The following is a 10119-nucleotide window of genomic DNA, read 5'->3' as shown; positions in this document are numbered from 1 at the left end:
TCATCCTTTATTTCATCACATTCTCCCCGTCTTTAAAATGTAACTAGAGGCCCAACTAACGCACCATGATTACTTCGACGCTAGAGGAGTTTACATTTCAAGCAGCGCGAACTATTTAAACTACGGAAGCAAACATTCCAAGCAGTGAGGATTATTTTGAGTTATCGGAGCATGGTAAGGTGCCATCGAGGGATGCCGATAATCCCCTTTACTGATCGAGTCGGCGAGGGGGTTTTATCCGTCGACCTCTCCGGGAGTAAATGGCGGTTTCACTTGAGGGAGGCTTCCGATCCTCTTGGTGAGCCTCGACTCGTGCCGGGGATGACTCCTCGATCGCTCTCGGATGGAATGCGGTAGCTCTGTCGCCACCATTCCCAGGTGGAGTTCCTGGGGGGGGGGGAAACACCTGGGGAGGGAATGTCAGAGGGAGGAGTACCAGATGGAGGAGTACCTGCAGGAGGAGTACCTGCAGGAGGGGTACCTGCAGGAGGAGTACCTGTGGGAGCCAGATGGCGAACCGACACAGTGGTCTCCCTGCCATCAGGAAGTCTAACATGAGCATACTCAGGATTAGCATCAATGAGTTCGACCTCCTCCACCATTGGTTCATACTTGCTTTGTCGTACCGGGCACTTCATGAACACTGTTCCGGGATAGGTTAGCCAGTTGGGCACCGATTGGCCGTCAACATAACGTCGTTGGTGAGTAAACATTCGTTCGTGAGGAGTAGCATTGGTGGACGTGCAGAGCAAAGAGCGTATGGAATTCAGAGCGTCGAGTAGGGTAACCTCCTACCGCTCGGGCCCCAGTCCTCTCGATCTCAGCGCCAGAGTTACGGCTTTCCAAATGACTCCATTATATCGTTCCACCTGCCCATAACCCTGTGGGTTGTAACCCGTCGTTCGACTAGTTGCGATGCCGTGCTCTAATAGGAACTGTTTTAGCCCGGCCGACATGAAACACGGCCCTCTGTCTGAATGTATGCACGACGGTTTCCCAAACATGGCAAAGAGGTCAGACAGACATTTCACGACAGTGCCCGAGGTCATATCTGAGCACGGGAATGCAAATGGGAACCTTGAGTATTCATCAACAACCGTGAGTATGTATCTGTTGTCTGTCTCGGTCGGCAGGGGCCCTTTGAAGTTGATATTTAGTCTCTCGAAGGGGGAAGTGGCCTTGATCAACCTGCCAGAAGCGGCGCCATAGAATCTGGGTTTCAGTTCAGCACAAACAGGGCAAGAAGCATTCATTTGTTTAATATCTTCGATAGAATAGGGAAGGTTTTGTCTGCGCACAAAATGTGCCATTCTGGTTACTCCTGGGTGGCACAGAGACTCATGGAGGTCTTGCAAAGCCCGACTGATTGTCGCCGAACAGTAGACCCGAGAGAAGGTGTCTGCAGCAGGGTTTTCCCTCCCGGGCCGGTAAACAATGTTGTAACCATAACAAGATAGATCTACCCGCCATCTCATTATTTTCTCGTTCTTAATTTTCCCGTTATTTTTCCCATCAAACATGAAGGCAACAGATCGCTGGTCCGTGACAAGTGTGAAGTGATTGCCCAGTAAATAATGCCTCCATTTATGTAGGGCTTCGACAATAGCGTACGCTTCCTTCTCTATTGCCGAGTGTCTGCTCGCTTCCAAAGAGAGTTCTCGAGAAGAACGCGACAGGTCGTCCGGACTGATTGAGCGTCGCAGCTATCGCGTGATCGGAAGCGTCTGTCTCCACCACGAAGGGCACCGAGCTGTCGATCGATAATACCACGGAATTACTGATATCGTCTTTGAGGCTGTGGAAAGCTTTTACAACAGCGACATCTGGTGGGAAGTTTTTGCAATGCACTAGGGGATGTATTTTTTCGGAGTATTGGGGGATCCATCTGGCATAGTAAGCGAACATCCCGATCACTCGACGCATTGTCTGCAGGTCCTGAGCTGGGGGTAGCTCACAGAGTGGGCGCAACCATTCAGAATCAGGCTTTATCGTGCCGTCCGCTATTGTGTAGCCGAGAAGATTAATTGACCTTGCCGAGAATACGCATTTCTCGTAGTTGAGAGTCAGCAGGAGTACATGTGCAGCAAGGAGTACATGTGCAGCAAGGTATACACGTGCAGTCGATCACCGCAAAATAAATCAGCAATTATCACGGAGTACGGTATACTCTCAATTCTTACCATTCAACGAGCACCAAGTGAACCACCGCCGTAAATGACAATGCCCCAGGGACAATCCCACCAACCGCGCGGAATCTCGGTTTTATCTGTCCCGTGTGCGAGCCGCGCGACGTGATCATGCGTCACGTCCTTCAATTCATCACATTATTATTACTCGTGCGGGTCCGTACGTGCAAAAAAAAAAGAAGAAAAAATAACAATTGTGACGTCATATTGTGACGTTATAGCACCGTGTCCTGTCATTGGTTTGGCAAATAAATGGCCGTAACTTGGGAACCGCTTGTCCGATTAATATCAAATGTCCTCATGCGTGCCCGTACGTGCAAAACAAAAAAACAAAAACAACGTTTAATACTTCAGACCTCATTATCATTAATTATAATGCGGTAACAGCGATTGATTCGGCCGCTCGTCCGTTGAGCTGTGCACAAGACCGGAAGGATTACGGCTTATCACGTTGCACGCACCATTGTGTCGCCACCGCATTGCCCCTTCTTTGCGCACACGCCGCCATGTTGCTCGGCCCAGTGAACAATTCATCGTGGCACACGTTGCGTTATGTTTATGTGCGAAAGTGGTCACATGGACTTATAGATGTACTCACGGATAGATAGATAGATGTTCATGATGTTGTTGATGCACAACGTGCTGTCTTTTGTTTAAAGTGCAACATCCTCGTGTGATTGAAAATTATCTCTTTGACAGGTTGTCTCGACTCCCTCGTGGACAAACAGCTGATGACGTAGCTGTGGCAGATGTGATGAAGGTTTCAGATAATGTGCTTGAAGTTGAAAGGAAATGGCGAAGGCCGAAGGGTAAACTTGGGGGTTACGTAAATCACACTACATCATACCTGGTTCCTCGGAGAGAAGGATCTGATAAAGCTGAACTGGCATGAGATCAAAAAGCTGTCTCCAGTGGAGGCTTCTGTTTGTGTTCAAGTGCTTGATAAGTTTCCATCTCTGTTTAAGCCAGGAATTGGTTCCTTCATGGGGATGTAAGTGAAGATCCATCTGGACTTGGAAACGAAGCCCATCTACTGTAAAGCTCGATTTGTTCCCCACTTGATGAAGGAAAAGATCGAGTGTGAACTTGAGAGACTCCAGAGTGAGGGGGTCATCTCTCCTGTTGAGTTCAATGAATGGGCTAGTCTAATTGTTCTTGTCCTGAAAGGTGATGGGGCAGTGAGGATCTGCAGGGACTACAAGGTGACCATAAATCACCACTCCATACAGGAGCAGTATCCCTTGCCCAAAGCAGATGACCTGTTTTTGACATTACCTGGTGGAAAGTCATTCAACAAGTTGGATCAGATGTCTGCCTACATGACACAAGAGCTGGATGAGGAGTCCAGGAAACTCATGTCCATCAACACTCACAAGGGGCTGTTCATCCACAATCATCCTTTTGGAATACGTTCAGCAGTTGCCATCTTTCAGAGGAACATGGAGAATCTATTGAAATCTGTACCAAAAACGGTCGTGTTCCAGGATGACATCATAATCACGGGCTGCGACACTGCAGAACACCTGAGTAACCTGGAGGAAGTCCTGCGTCGTTTGGACAAAGTAGGACTCAGACCGAAATGAGAGAAATGTGGGTTTATGGTGCCCAAAGTGGTATTCCTAGGCAGAAGAGTCACTGCCGTCAGGATCGTGCTTTGTGATTCCAAAGTCGAAGCAATTAAGAATGCAACCAAACCAGAAAATGTGTCACAATTGCTGGTGACACAATTGCTGGTTGTGATACGTGTATGCAGCTCAGCAAGTCACCAGCGGAATGACCGATGAGTCTTTGGTCGTGGCCTTCCAAACCTTGGTCCAGGATTCATGTTGACTCTGCAGGTCCGTTCTTAGCAAAAATGTTCCTTGTTGTCATTGATGCATTTTCCAAATGGATTGAGTGCTCTATCATGTCTACCAGCACTTCTGCCGCCACCATTGAGAATTTACGTGTCATGTTCGTGACTCATGGTCGACCTGATGTGTTGGTAAGCGATAATGTTTCGTCTTTTACGTGTCAGGAATTTCAGGAATTCATGAGGTTGAATGGTATCAAACATGTCCGTTCTTCTCCGTTTAAACCCACTTCTAATGGTCAGGCAGAGCGTGATGTACAGATTATCAAGCAAGAGTTAAGGATGGTAGGTTGCTAGGTTACAGATCCAGTCCACATACCATAACTGGAGTGTCTCCAGCCACATTGCTTATGAAGCAAGAACTCAAAACCACACTTTCTCTTGTTCATCCTGACATCGGTGATTCTGTTGATAACAAGCGTCAGGGTCAGAAATACTGTCATGATCGCACGGCTGCATTGCGTGACTTTGCTGTAAACTATCCAGTTTATGTCCTGAACCATGGTCTTGGAGCAAAATGGCTGCCAGGTGTTGTTATTTGCAAGGAAGGAACTCGTGTTTTTTTTGTGTCGAGCTAAGAGATGGGCGTGCAGTGAGGAAACATGTGGGTCAGATCAAGCTGCGTTATATTGAGTTGGCGGATGATGCGAATTCTGTGATTCATCAAGCTATTGTTCCGTTGTCCGAAAATGCAACTGTTGTTTCTGAGCCTGCATCTGAAGTTGTCAGATCAATGTGTGTCATCCCTCGGATGGACGTTAAATTGGACGACCTGTCACACTCGTCTCGAAGCTGTCTATCCTGGGATCGAATCCCGACCCAACTATAAACTCATCCTCAGTGTTTCACAGGTAGGGCGATTCATCAATGTGTGTACCAACGAAATGCTCAGAGGCATACTCATCATACCCTGTTATGTATACTCATCATCTCATTGAAATGTGTATTTCATATTTTGGTTATTACTTTTACTTTCATCCTAATTCTTCAAGATCTCAAAAATTCAAATTAACCCCTCCCCAAAATGCACAATGGTCAAGTGGAAGCTCGAAGTGGAAGTGGAAGGTCCATTGCGAAGCTCGGCGGGGGGGGGGGGGGTATCGGGGTGGTTGAGGGGGGTTAGATATTATCATAGAACAGATAGGAGTGTATAGAGTAGCATGGGCTGTGTATGAGTAGTTAGTCCATCTCGATGTAATTAGTGGGGACATGTCAGCAAAAGGAATGTCTTGTTTGTATGTGCACCATACAGTGGGTGGTGCATGGTCATCATTCGTTCAGGATTATGATTAAGGAAATCTTGTGTCCAAACCCTGATGTAAACCTCTACAAACTCTCAACTTCAAAATTTAAACAGTGGAATTGAGCTTAACAGCAGTTCATTTGCTTAAAAAAATAAAATTCTCCGGGCGTCTCCAGGCGGTGTTTAGTATCACCACTTTTGGAGATATGCTGACAAGCAGACAAACAGACTCACAAACAGGGTTGAAAACATAAGGTCCATCCACCTTTGGTGGCAGAGGTAATTATCTTTCGAATCACATTCTTTGGTACTTTCATACGAAAATTACCTTCCGCCCTTTAAAAATCGTGCGAATCGATGATTGAAATATTAGCTGTTTTTCTTCATATCCTTTTCTCACCTGTGTTGTAAGTAGAGTGAAAGGCGGTGTACAATAAGACATGATGTTTGATAGGGTGATATACACTGACGAGCCAAAACATTATGACAACTGACAGGTGAAGTGAATAACATTGATTATCTTGTTACAGTGGCAACTGCCTAGGGGTGGGATATATTCGGCAGCAAGTGAACAGTCAGTTCTTGAAGTTGGTGTGTTGGATGCAGGAGAAATGGGCAGGAGTAAAGACCTGAGCGACTTTGACAAGGGTCAAATTGTTATGGCCAGACGACTGGGTCAGAGCATCTCTGAAACGGCAAGGCTTGTGGGGTGCTCCCGGTCAGCAGTGGTGAGTACCTAACGACAGTGGTCTGAGGAGGGACAAACCACAAACCGGCGACAGGGTGTTGGGCGCCCAAGGCTCAACGATGGTCCGAACTGACTATCTATCCTGTCTGGGCAACAAAGGCTATCCCGTCTGTTCAGAACCGACAGAAGGTCTACTGTGGCGCAAGTCACAGAAAATTTTAATGGTGGTCACAGGATCACATCACAGTGATCACAGGTCACAGGTCACAGGTGTCACAATCCACAGTGCATCGCACCCTGCTGTGTATTGGGGCTACGTAGCCGCAGACCAGTCAGAGTTCCCATGATGACCCCTGTCTACCGTCGAAAGCGTCTACAATGGGTACGCGAGCATCGGAACTGGACCTTGGAGCAGTGGAAGAAGGTCGCCTGGTCCGATGAGTCCTGTTTTCTTTTAGATCACATGGATGGCCGTGTACGTGTGCGCCGTTTACCTGGGGAAGTGATGCCACCATGATGCACTCTGGTAAGACGACAAGCCGGTGGAGGGAGAGTGATGCTCTGGACAATGTTCTTCTGGGAAACCCTGGATCCGGCCATTCATGTGGACGTCAATTTGACATGTGTCACCCACCTAAACACCGTTGCAGACCAGGTACACCCCTTCATGGTAATGGTATTCCCTGATGGCAATGGCCTCTTTCAGCAGGATAATGCGCCCTTCCACACTGCACACTTTGTTCGGGAATGGTTTGAGGAACATGATGAAGTGTTCACGGTGTTGCCCTGGCCTCCAAATTCTCCAGATCTCAACCCGATTGAGCATCTGTGGGATTTGCTGGACTGACAAGTCTGATCCACGACGGCTCCACCTCGCAACTTACAGGATTTGAAGGATCTGCTGCTAATATTTTGGTGCCAGATACCACAGGACACCTTCAGGGGTCTTGGAGAGTCCATGCCTCGGCGGGTCGGCGCTGTTTTGGCAGCACACGGAGGACCGACAGCATATTAGGCAGGTGGTCATAATGTTTTGGCTCATCGGTGTGTGAATCTTATATGAATAAAATGGAAATTTTGGAAAAAAAGTGTTGAATATAGCAAGCGTTTTGTGAATCTAATCGATATGAGAAACGTGATTGATTGAGACTCACCATTAATATATGTGAAAAAGATTATGAAGCAGGAAGAGTTATTCATTTAATGCAAATTGAAACCAGCCCATCCATCCTCACCTTACTCAACTACATCAGTGTTTGCAGATTGGGCTTGGTTTCCGGCAGAGACAGCTGGGCACAGGCATGCTGAGACTGAGCTCCTTCTATATTACAAGATGTATTCATAGAATACATAATCCACGCAGTCTTGAGATTGACTTGGTGTGTTTTTTGAGGGTTTTTTTTTTTCTTTGATCCAATATGGCTGCCAAACCATGTGCCCAATGATGTCATCTTTATCAAACCATATTTCCCATGGGTCGTTGATCAATTAGTTAAATTTTGCATTTAACAGTTACGTGATTTCTCCTACGAAGATTTTCAAAGATTTTCCCGAAGATCCAATATGCCATCCAGACCACGTGACACATGATGGTCATTTTGATGAAAATCCTGTTCAAATTTCAAGTCAATCAGATGAAAATTGACAATTTTCGAAATTCTGGCCTATGTTGACCTCAAAAATAATTGGTGGTTGAATTCAATGACAAAATGTGCAAATCCTCTTCAAATTTCAAGTGAATCAGATGAAAATTGACAATTTTAGAAATTCGGTCGATGTTGACCTTTTGGCTTACGTTGACCTCAAAAATAGTTGGTGGTTGAATTTAGTGACCTGATATGCAAATCTTGTTAAAATTTCAAGTCAATTGAATGAAAACTGAGGATTTCAGAAATTTGGCCTTTGTTGACCTTTTGGCCGATGTTGATCTCAAAAATAATTGGTGGTTGAAGTCAGTGAACTGATATGCCAATCCTCTTCAAATTTCTAGGCAATTGGATGAAAATTGAGGATTTTAGAAACTGGACCTATATTTACCTTTGGCCGGTGTTGACCTCAAAAGAGTGACCGCTATATCACATGGTCATGTAACATGCGGTAAAGTTTCAATTTCCTCTGCTGAATGGTTTTCGATGTACGCTCTTAACAAAATGCAGACACGTACGGCATACAGTACGTAAGTACGACATACGTACGTACGCTACCAATTGCCTAACCCTGTTTTTCGCTCCAGCACAGGGTAAATATAGAGGCATTCACGTTGCCATGGCTACGCCCACGAGTTCAACGTCATAAAGAACGATCGGATTGACAGTTAGTGGATTGGAGAAAGCGCATATTCTGTTCCTGATTAATCGATGTCATTTTATCGATGCACCATGGGTAATTATATCAATCACACCCGAGTGTTTACATCATCAAGAGGTCCCTGATAATGAGACGCAAGGTGGCTCAAGATGTAGAGTCAATGGATGAAATGATCAACGACCGTCCCAGCGCGAAGTGGATGGTGCGCCAAATGCCACCCTCAAAAAAACGTGTTCATGCTCCATTTATTTGTATTATATATAATTATAATACAACGGGCTCGTGAGAGCACGACAAGCAACTTTCATAATCACATTTTACATTTTAATCTCCGTGCTACTTGTCAATGTGTCATGTTGATCTTTACAAAGTCTTTCTATCTGGTTTAACATTTATTCCTCATTACTAATCATCTCCACATAATAAATAAATCCGTATTACGTTCTTATAGTAATTATGGATGGGCTGCCTGCCGTGCCCATCTCTTGTCTTGTATAATGAGTTAATTAATGTGGTTATGTTTGTGGGGTAGATGAAGGAATTTCATTGTAAAGGTAGGATTGTATAGCATAGCATGGTCCGTGGATGAGTAGGAGACGTCTCAATGTAAATTAAGTAGGGAAAACTGTGTGCTTTGGATTGTTACGTGTCACCACACAGGGGTGGTGCTGTGTTAACTAGGTAGGGATTAAGGTGAATTTCTCCCAGTATGTGATTCCCCCCCGTGACCTTTACCTACGTTTTTGCATTTACGGGGCTGGCTATAGAAAGGAATCGCGTTGTTACAACAACAACAACAACAACGACAACAACAACAACAACAACAACAACAACAACAGAGCCAAACATTTCCGAACAGGCAAAAACCCCACCTTCCCGGCTTTGTACCGGCAGATCAGGCCCTTGAGGCTTATGATTGGTCGGTGTGATGAGAGAAGGAGAAGGGGCTCGAGAGACAAGAGGGCAGTTGGAAGCAAAGTGTGAGGCTCTGGTCCTCGGCATGACGAAAAGGCTGCGCGATTCTCATTGTTCGTGCTGTGTAAATTACTCGCGTGTTGGAACAGGATGCTGGCCATTGTCTGTTAGGCTGAGTCCCAAAGTTTATATGCTTTGAGGAGAAGGAGAGAAGAAGAAGAAGAAGAGCGCATCTCTTGGCCTTATCTCGGAGCCTAAAGCAATTGCATTGTTGTATGATCAAGGACAAAGGCGGTGCCCTTCGGTGCATGTGGAGCTGGAACTGAGAGGGAGCAGTGTGGCAATCTCGATCATGAGAAGGAGCTTTGATGGCAGCTTGTGAGCCCTTAACGAAGGAAGACCGTCCGCGTGAATTACCTCATGTACGTGACTGCAGAGAGTGACTTCGCGCCATCTTGGGTGCGTTTTCCCGCACGGTGGCTACGCGGTTCAACGACTGTGAGGCTTCTAAGAAGTTGTCTCTGGATGCAAGCTGAGTACTGGGATAAAGGGAGGAATTTCTTTTATTTTTATCTTTCCCCTTGTCTGTTTTTGTGACTGAGTGGAGACGTCTCAAATTAGGATTTCGTTTAACTTCACTTTTCATTATTGCCCTTTGGTTTATTTTCATTATTACTCGTTGATTTATCTTCATTTAAACCATCAATTATTGAATTTCCTTGTGTGTTTTTGCTCATTGTGGGTTCGAACATAAACCCGGTGCCTCCGTTCTGGTACATGCCTTGCCGCCTTTCGTTCCGCGCACGCCATAATCTCCGAGGACCTCGGCTGTTCGCCTCCGAGAAAAACCGTTCGGCTATCCGTTCAGGTTGGTGTTGACCCCCCCTGAACACGACATCTGGGTCAGGAGCGGGATATGACCTAACCG

The sequence above is a fragment of the Eptatretus burgeri genome, chromosome 8 (assembly GCF_056783735.1).
Source record: "Eptatretus burgeri isolate ZD-2024b chromosome 8, Ebu_testis_v1, whole genome shotgun sequence".
NCBI lineage: Eukaryota > Metazoa > Chordata > Myxini > Myxiniformes > Myxinidae > Eptatretus > Eptatretus burgeri.
The sequence above is the reverse complement of the archived record's forward strand: the minus strand, read 5'-3'. Positions refer to the sequence as shown.